The sequence below is a fragment of the Coenobita brevimanus genome, chromosome 24 (assembly GCF_032717465.1).
Source record: "Coenobita brevimanus isolate Jiangsu-jjx chromosome 24, ASM3271746v2, whole genome shotgun sequence".
NCBI classification, from domain to species: Eukaryota; Metazoa; Arthropoda; class Malacostraca; order Decapoda; family Coenobitidae; genus Coenobita; species Coenobita brevimanus.
Genome location: NC_136977.1, coordinates 4,837,217 through 4,847,482, shown reverse-complemented (window position 1 = coordinate 4,847,482; position 10,266 = coordinate 4,837,217).

Below are 10,266 nucleotides of genomic sequence, written 5' to 3'. Positions count from 1 at the left end.
TTTTCGTTTCCTCTCCTCTTCTTACTGGCTTCCTTCAGCCTCTGTCTCTTTGTCACACTGTTGTCCTATCGCTGCTTCATTGGTTACTGCTTCTCTGAACTGTCTGCTTGCATTCCTCCATCATTATGGCAGGTGCATATCACCCATCTAGCAACAAACTCTCATTCCTTTTCTGTCCAACTCTCTAATGCAAGAGTTAACCTTTATCCCCAGTCCTTCATGTATTCAACAGATCAGTTCTGGAACTGTCTTCTTCTGTCTGTATTTCCTGCTGCCTATGATCTCTGTCTTTCAAAAGCAGTGTTCAGGCATCTCGAAAGGATCTTGAATTTGGCCCTCAGTTGTTTTGTTTTTGTTATTCTTGGAGGGAAGAAATTATGAGCTCCTGGCATTTGGTTCCTTCCTTTAAAAAAAAAAAGAAAAAAAAAGAAAAAGAAAAAGCCCTCTTTGCTACTGAATGGGTAGTTGGATGGGTTTAAGAAATTTTGTGCTGTTACAAAATTATATCATACAGAAAATGGAAGATGACTAGTTTCATGTTTAGGATTATTGTATTCTTAATAACTGATCATTTATTGCTTTGCATCCAGCAGTTCAGTTATGTCATTCACTTGCTTTCTTTGAGGAGCTTTATTAATGTTCAGACTTACTTGTACATCACAGACCAGTGTGATTTTTTAATACATGGATGGTACATCCTCATACTATCACCTTGTTTTGTGTTCTTTTCATTTATTAAATCAACTAAACTTAATATAAAAGTTTAGAAACTTGGCATTGTTGTTCATTAGCTAATTACATAACATATATATCCATCCATCCATCATCCAATCCTACTTCGCCCCATGAGGAGCATAGGAGCCCGGGGCTAGGCAAGATGGTCCTGACATTTAAGATGAGAGTGACCAGCCTCACTCATCCTTGAGTGGCATCACCTGAGCAATAAACCCCAACCACCCCTTGGATATAAACCTTCATTGGCTCAATCTGATGGAAAGGGCAGACACCTGAGAGCAACACTACATCAAGTGAGTGGAGGGTGAGTGCCCCCATCTACCACAAACATATATATATATATATATATATTAATGGTAGGTGGGGGCGCTCACCATCCACTCACTCGATGTATTGCTGCTCTCGAGTGTCTGCCCTTTCCTCTCTTCCATCCTTCTTTCCTTCCATCCTCTTCTGTCTTTCTATCCTTCATTCTTTCCTTGTCCTTCTGCCTATGGATGACTTTACACTCCCTCTTCTATCTTTCTTTCCTTCATTCTTTCCTTTTCCTTCTGCCTGTGAGTGACTCTACGCTGAGTGACAAGCCAAATGGTTTCCTGTACACCAGGAAACCATTTACTATGCTGGGTGGTAACCATGTAACCAAATTTTGGCACCTGGTGGTTTAGTGGGTAATTATTGCGCTCCAGTTGGATTGAGCCGGTGAAGGTTTATATCCAAGGGGTGGCTGGGGTTGATTGCTCATGTAATGCCACTCAGGGATGAGTGAGGCTGGTCACTCTCATCTTAAATGTCGAGACCAACTGCCTAGCCCCGGGCTCCTACGCTCCTCTTGGGGCAATGTAGGATTGGATGATGGACGGACATATATATATATATATATATATATATATATATATATATATATATATATATATATATATATATATAATCCTAACTACTGTGGATTGATTCATGGTGGGAATATAGACAGAATAATTTCTGTGGTGCATTACAAATGGCAAATTATCATTCCTTTTCCAGTGGGAATACTTAGTTTCAGTATTCAGGTGACATAAATTTATAAAAATCTACACAAGAGAAATGGCAGCCATTATATGGTGTTACAAAATACACTGCAAATGACCGGATGTGGTAGGAACAATACAGTTGTAGATAAAAGACCCTGTTGAACCATTGCACTTGTTAGTATGCAGTTAACTGGGTGAATTGATGATATATTATTGAAGATGGAAAAAGTAGTGGGATGATTATGCCTCTAAGATGTATCAGGACTCCAGGGACGTGAATGATGAATGATCGTTTGATTGGGCTTACTGTTGATTAGATATCCTTGTTTCAATTTTTTTCTAGCCCTGTCTCACCTCATCCTTGGGTTGGAGAAGAGGATAACGATGATAAATGCTGTGTTTAGTAACAAAAGTAAATACAGTGGTAAAACCCAGTATTTATCCAGCACCATCTGTTAAACCACTCAGTCTAGTCCCTGCTGCAGATGAGGACATGCCTTAACTTCAGTGCAACAATATTCTGATTGTTTAATCTCATCTGCAGATACTTGTACACTGCTTTCTTTTCCTCTCTGCCTTACTTTTCTGTACACTTCTTCTCAGTGCAGGACATCATGTACAGTGTATTTGAACATTGCATGATCCAGTCAGTCAGTATAAAATTAATATAACATCATCAGTATTGGAATACACTGAGGCGGTTTGGCCATGTGAAGAGGATGGAGGATGAGACACTGATGAGGAGAGTTTATGTGAGTGAGGTGGAGGGGGGGAGAGGGAGGGGGAGGCCGGGGATGAGATGGAGGGATGGAGTGGAGAGGTATATAAGGGGCGTGTGAGTTGGGAGCAAGGCAGTGAAATGGCGGGGGACAGGGCAACGTGGAGGCGATTTGTTTGTGGCCACCCTGTACGGGATTGAGGCGTCTGGCAATAGATAAATAGATAGATAGTATTGGATGCAAATGAAGACTTAGCAAAAATACTTGATAACTTTGTGATCCTGGCTGAATCTTGAATGATTAACTGATTATTTATTTATTTAATTAATAGGGAACTGACAAGAGATCGAGCTGTCTGGATGAATGTTGTGAGGAGAAGTGCATGATTAGGGATTTTGGCACCCCTTGCAGGGCTCTTGCTAACTGCTGATGGTTGCGAGCCATTTGGCTCCTAGGGTTTCAGATTTTGTTTTGTTTTGTTTTGTTTTTAAAGGCTCCAACATGCTTGCATGCGTCGGCCTTGGTTACCTAATGGCAGCTCTCCATGCTGCACGATCCAGTGCAGCCTCCCTGTTCAGTCCCTTAACCCTAAGGTCACACTTAATGACCTCGTCCCATGTCTTTCTCGGTCTACCCCTTGTAACCCCACCCCCAATATTAACACTTCTCACCTTCCTCACCCAATTATCATCCCCCATCCTCTCCACATGTCCAAACCATCTCAATCTACCTCTCCTCATCACAACATCAATACACTCCAGTCCCATCTAACCTCTCAACTCTTCCACTGTGAACCCAGCCCCCCCAGACCTTGCACGCAGGAACGCACTACACATCCACCAAATCATTGTCATTTCTGTACGTCTGAGCTGGCGAATATCCTCCTTCTTCACTGCCCAGGTCTCACTACTATACAGCATTACACTCCTAACATGCGGCATACAAAGACCCCTTAGCATGTAGGGAGAGTCCTCTCAATGTCAGGAGAGGCAAGAGCTCCCTGAATTTCTTCCAACCACCTCTCACCCTAGCCACAGAGCTAGCTCCAGCCCCACCTCCAGCACAGAACATGTTTCCCAAATAACAAAACTCTTCCACACACTCAAGAGATTCACCAGCAAGTTCAATTCTTTCACGTCTGACAATCTCCACCTGCTCTCCCCGACACGCCGTACACATAAAATCAGCATTATCTCGCAGTCTACCTCTGATACCACTACATCTCTTATGCACCCGTTTATCACAAACGCCGCACAAGATGGAATTACTTCCCACGCCCTTGTGGCAAACTGCACATGGCCACTCTCCCTCGTCTTTGACAGTACCGCCACCAACCCTAGATATCATCACTTTTGTTTTATCTGCATTTACCCTTAAGCCCTTGTGCCCCATACAATCTCTCCACTTCCTAAACCTTTCCTCTGCCTCCCTTTTGTTCTCTGCAATCACCAAATCATCAGCATACAACAACTCCCACGGGAGTCCGTTTCTAAAGTCATGTGAAAGGGCTTCAAGTAACATGATAAACAACATGGGACTCAAAACTGACCTCTGATGCACACCAACATTCATGGAAAACCCATCACTCAAATCTTCATTCACTCTTACCTGGGTGTGAGCACCCACATACAGAGCCATAACCACCCTAACCAGCCACTCCTCCAAGCCAAGCTTTCTCATTGCCCACTTCACCACCTCTTTAGGGACTCTGTCAAAGGCCTTTTCCAAATCAACAAAAACAAAATAAAGATCCCTTCTCCTACCAATATATTTTTCCTGAAGCTGCCGAACAATGAATATGGCATCAGTGGTCCCCCTACCTGGCATAAACACAAACTGCATCTCATCAATATTCACTCTCTCTAATCATACCTTCTAAAACTCTCTCCATTACCTTCATTATCTGATCTAAAAGCTTTATACCTCTATAATTTCCTCTTTCCAGGGCATCACCCTTCCCTTCATACACATTTACAATTACAGTCTTCAGCCAATCATCTGGGAAAACACACTCATAAATAATCCTATTTATCGGGTCAGTGACTAACTTCACCCCTATATCACCTGAGGCCTTCAACATTTTGGCAGTCAACCCAGACACACCTGCTGCCTGCCCCACCTTCATCCTGCCTATTGCCTCACTCACAGTAGCAGCATCAATCAAAGGCCAAGGACCAGACACTGGATCTGCTGGCACCAAACCTTCTCTGTCCCAGTCAAACTCCTCATTCAACAACCGGTTATGCTCTCTCCATGCATCTTTAATATCCTCATTGTTCACCACTACCCTTCCTTCATTATTCTTCACACACTTCTCACCTATAATATCCCGATTATCCTTCTTCACCTGACCTGCCACCCTAAATATCACATTTTTCCTTTCCCCATGATTTAGGTTATCAAGTAAAAGTCTTTGTAACTCAGACTTTGCCCTGTATACCTCTCTTCTAGCCCTACGCTTGGCAGCCAAATATTCCTCTTTGCTACCACCCTTCTTCCATTCCCGGAAAAGCCTTCTTTTCTCCTTAACTGCAGCTTGTACACCCTCATCCCACCACCAAGTTACTTATGTCTTGGTGGTCCTCTTGTCCAACCACATGTTACATCAGTAACTCAAGAGATTGTTTTTGAGGGCTCTGTACTGTTCATGAACGCCTCTGTCTACAGCTCCCTGTTCCACCACCACTCTCCTCAACTCACTATAGAAGGCATCCCATACTACAGTACTTGGTTTTTCAGCTTCCATATTTTCCTCTTAGGTACATAAGTCCTCTTTTTCATCACTCGTTCTTTAAACACCATATCACAAATCAGTAGTTTGTGCTGCTGCACACACTCCTCACTTCTTATAACTTTAACCTCACTAACCTCCTATCGGCCCTCCAAACCAGAAAATAATCTATCTCACTGCTATTTCCCCCAGACTCATACGTAATTAACCTACTGTCTCATTTCCTAAAATATGTGTTGCACACAATCATGTCCGTTGCCTCCCCAAACTCGAGTATCCTTTCCCCTTCTGCATTCCTTATACCATACGCACATCCCCCATGCACTCCTTCATAACCTTGTGCTGCTTCACCTACATGACCATTTAAGTCCCTTCCCAAAACCACTATCTCATCATCCCGCATAGCACCCACTACATGTATTAAATTATCCCAAAATCTATCTTCCTCTGCTTCATCCAATCCTGCCTGTGGAGCATATGCTGATATAATCGGAGCTATCCTTCTACCGAACAGAATTTTCACTACCAATATCCTATCGCTTACTCTCATAACATTCATAACGTATTCCACCCATTTCTCTGCAACCATCACACCAGCACCTCCATATCCGTCTGCCCCCCCTTGCCAAAACAACTTATAGCAACAGTCCTTCCCAACAATCTTTCTGGCTGATCCACCCCTGTACCGGACTTCCTGCAAACATGCCACATCCACCCACCTCCTACTGAATGCCTCACTTTCCCTCAAACTTCCCACATTCCATGAACCCACCCTCATCCCCCTAGGTGATTTACTGTCCTCAGGCTTGCTTTGAAACTTTTTCTTGTGTTTTGTCATATTCAGTATTAATAAAGGGTGGGACAGACATACCACAGGCCCCACTCACTGCACAGTCCCAGGTCCAGGCAATGGATCTGGGACCCCTAGCCCACCAGCTTACCAGTGGTTGTGGTAGTGGCCTTGGGGTACCCTGCCAGGACAGCTGTATGGACACCTTCCAAGCGTGCCTTGGCACTGCAACTAACCCACCATTATACACCCACTGATAGGGCGGCTTCCTGGGGCACTACTCCCAGGTTCAGGCCCCCTCTCTATTGGGCAGAAGCGGCAGCCAAATAAATTTTTAGTAGCCAAACTGACTATGAGCCGAAATATTTTACGAGCAATAAATATATTTAGACAGTATATTTACATATATTTACGCTTTGTCTATGTTTAAATATTCACAGTGACAACAAGGAAAGACTTAATAATCGATCACAACTTGCTTTTTTGTTCAATTAAGTGAGCTTTACTTATTTTGTAGTTTACTGGGTTTTGAAGTGGATGTATTTTCTCCTCGCCAAAAGGCGACTTGCATGTAAAATTTGTTCGCCAAAGGGAAAAAATACTCGCATTTGCGAGCTGTGGCTCGCCAAACAAGAGCCCTGCCTTGTGAGCATGGCAGCGTCTGGATTGACTCAATCGGATACGTTTGTATGAAGCTGCAGAATGTGGTGAATGTTTTTGGCGTATCCAGTAGAGCCAGGACTCTGGGGGCGTGAATGATGAGTGGATGGAAGTGTGGCCTATTTGGACTGGGCAAGTTTGTGCTGTCTGGACATGCTATTCCTTACCCTGCCCTTGGGTGGGAAAGGAGGTCCGGATGGTGGTGGTGGTGATGATGATGATTTTTTTTTTTTTTTTCAGTGCTGTGCATTGTCCAAATCTGGACACTCTTTGGGATAAGATCAGAATGGTTGTATCCTAAAAGTAACACAATATCAGTTTGCTGTATGGTGGGTGGGTAGAATTATAATGCTTATTCTTATTTTGTGTATTTATGTGTGGGGAGGGGATTGATGATAGCCAGTACCCTCTTTAGGTACAAAATGATTCACAGGCATTTGCCAGAATAGCTTGGTGGTAGCTTTGGCTGTTCATGACTGTAAGGTTGTCAGTTTAATCCTGCACCAGGGTAGCATATTTCTTGTGAGAGATTTAGTGGTCTCTCCAAGGCTCTCCATGCCATGCAGAGCCATATGGTCCATTGGTCCTAGTTTGAGGATTTCACCCTTAGATCCACAGGTATACATGGTGCGTGATGAGCAGGATTGTTGCTGAGCAGGACGAATGGAAGGCAATGATTGATCTGTGTGTGGATAAGAGAATGAGAAGATATGTGCTGGATACAAGAGCATACAGAGGTTGGGGATGTGGACACTGACCACCATTTATAGTGGTGAGAGTAAAGGTAAAAATGCATTTGATGAACAGAAAAAAGAGCAGGAGGAAGCAGTCCATACCAAGAGGTAGAAAGGTTGCAGGAGGATGAAAAAAAAAGGCATAATATAAGAGAAGTGGTGAAGCAACTGGGTAGATAGGATTTGGAGCAGATGGGGGAGGTGGAAGGTGAGTGCAAGGTATTAGCAGAAGAAATCTGTGCAGTACATGAGGAGGTGTGTGGGGTGGTAAAGAGCTGATGAAAGGGGGTGCAAAGTACAGCGTGGTGGAATGAAGAAGTGAGACGAGCTGTGGTGCAAAAGAAGAAAGCAGGTAGTGAGTGGTTTTGAGGCAGAGGTATGGAGGAGTTGAGAGACAGAATAAAAAGTTATATGTGGATTTGGAGAAAGCATATGACAGAGGGGATAGACGATAAATGTGGAAAATATTAAAAATATATGACGTACATGGGAAGCTGCTGAATGCCGTAGAGACTATGTATGACAACGTTAGGGCTTCAGCTTGTGTGGATGGTGAACTGAGTGAATTTTTGTCTGAATGTTGAATGGAAACAGGGGTGTCATGTCTTGATGGCTGTTGAGTTTGTATATATATATGGATGGAGTAAAGAGATGCAAGGTAGGGCAGTGAATGCTGGAGTGACCCTGATGAGAGAGGGCAGTGTTTGGAAACTTCATGTTCTGTTGGTTGCTGATGATGCTGTATTGTTAAGTGAAAATGAAGGGGAACTGCAAGGCTTAGTGAATGAGTTTGGGGGGCTTTGTAAGAAATGGAATCTAAAGATGAAACTAGGGTAAAGCTGTGGTCTTCAAAAGAAATGAAGTCACTGAATGCACAGTTATTCTGGATAGTGAGGAAATGGAAAATGTGAGTGCATTTAAGTACTTTGGTAGTGTGATGAGAAAGGATGAAAGTTTGGAGGATGAAGTGCTTGAAAGGGTACGACAGTTACAAAAGGTTCCATTTTCATTGAATGCAGTATTAAGAAATTGGGAAGTGGGCTTGAAAGTGAAAAAAGCTGCTGGCTGACAATATTGTGATTACCACTCTAACGTATGGATGCAAAGTTTGGTCCTTGTTGGAGGACACACATGAAGAGTGAGAGCAGAGTAAATGAGTTACTGTATTAGAGAGGGGCATGTACAGTTATATGGAGAGAGAGATTGACAAATGAGGAAATGAAGAAGCGTAGTGGTGTGGATGTGAATTTGATAAAAAGCGTTCTCAGAAATACACTGAGGTGGTTTGGCCATGTGGAGGGGATGGAGAGCGAGAGACTAACTAGGAGAGTGCATGTGAATGAGGTGGAGGAGGGAGAAAACCGAGCATGAGGTGGAGGGATGGAGTAGAGAGGTATATGAGAGAGGGGAGTGTATGTTGGGTGGAGGGCAGCAAAATGGCAGGGAACAGGACGAAATGGAGGCAATTTGTTTGTGGCCACCCATCATGGGAGTAGAGTGTCTGGCTGTAGGTAGATAGATAGTACTGGGATACCCAGCTATATGATCCCCCTTTATGCGATACCCCGCTTTAGTGATGTAAAAAAATTAACACCCTTCTCCGCCTAACGATGGCCACCAGTTGCCGGTTATGTGATGGGTTTTGTTTTTTGAACCGATTTTGATGATATTTTAGGCATAAACTTTGTGTTTAGGTTGATTTATAAACTGTTTTTTGACTCAGATTGATGTGTTTTAGTGTGGAGTGAACATTGGACACAGTTTACTAAGTTAAATTTTTTCCAGACTAATTTTTGATGATTTTCAGATCTTATTTTTGGGTTTAGGTGAATTATAAACTGCTTTTAGGCTTAGTTTAGCTTGTTTTAAAGCTATATGAGGGTATAGGTTAGCTCAAAACTTGTTTTTGGACTCATTTGGGTGGATTTTGGACTTGGGGGGGGGGGAATCCCAAGGCTCTCAAACACATCCCTAAACTGTACTGTACTTTCTGTTATAACATCCCAGTTTAACAAAACCCCAGCTCAATGATGGGTTTTCCCCATTGCATCTCATTGTTATGGTGGGGGATGACCTGTATCTATGTACGGTATACAGTATTTGTTGTATTTATTGTATTTATGATATTTAGTATAGAAGTACTGTACTTATAGGCTTTCTGTTTTATGAAAGCAGTTTGGGTGGGGCCTCCTAAGACCTCATACCGCTAGCTCTGTTGCCACATCGCCACCACACACGTGCTTCTCTCACCCCTTCTCTCTCTCACATATTTTTGTTCACTACTATTAATTTTATTTTCTTTAAATTTTTTTCTCTTGTTTTGAATTTTGACGGGCAAGCTTCCATGGCAGGAGGCTGACCGAGTATGATCCGCACACACAAGGCTGTCTCCCGTGTCACCCCACTTGACAACATCACAAAAGCAACACTGACAAGTCATACGGGATTTATACTATATTATATATTTTTTTTTTATTACATCTATACAGAGTATTTAAAATTCGGTTATAAATAGTTCCTAACTTAAAATAGAAGAGAGAGAGGGAGAGAGAGGTGAGCAGGCGTAATTACACGTGTGTGGCGGCGGTGATGTGGCAACAGAGCTAGTGGTGCCTTCATAAAATATAATGCCTACAATGTATTTACATATACAGTATTAGTATATTTATGTACAGAATATTTAGTCATAGTGATCATAGTCCCAGACAGATTTCGGGGTATTATGTCAAATATCTTTGTTATTGCAGCTTTCTTTCAACTGTTCTTAAACACAGGAACAAACAAGCATTTCATCGACAGTGAGCATGATGAACTTGTGATACCGTGTCCAGTCATTGGATTTTCAGCAGTAATAGGGTTGTTCAGCTTCTTTGAAATGCATATTTAT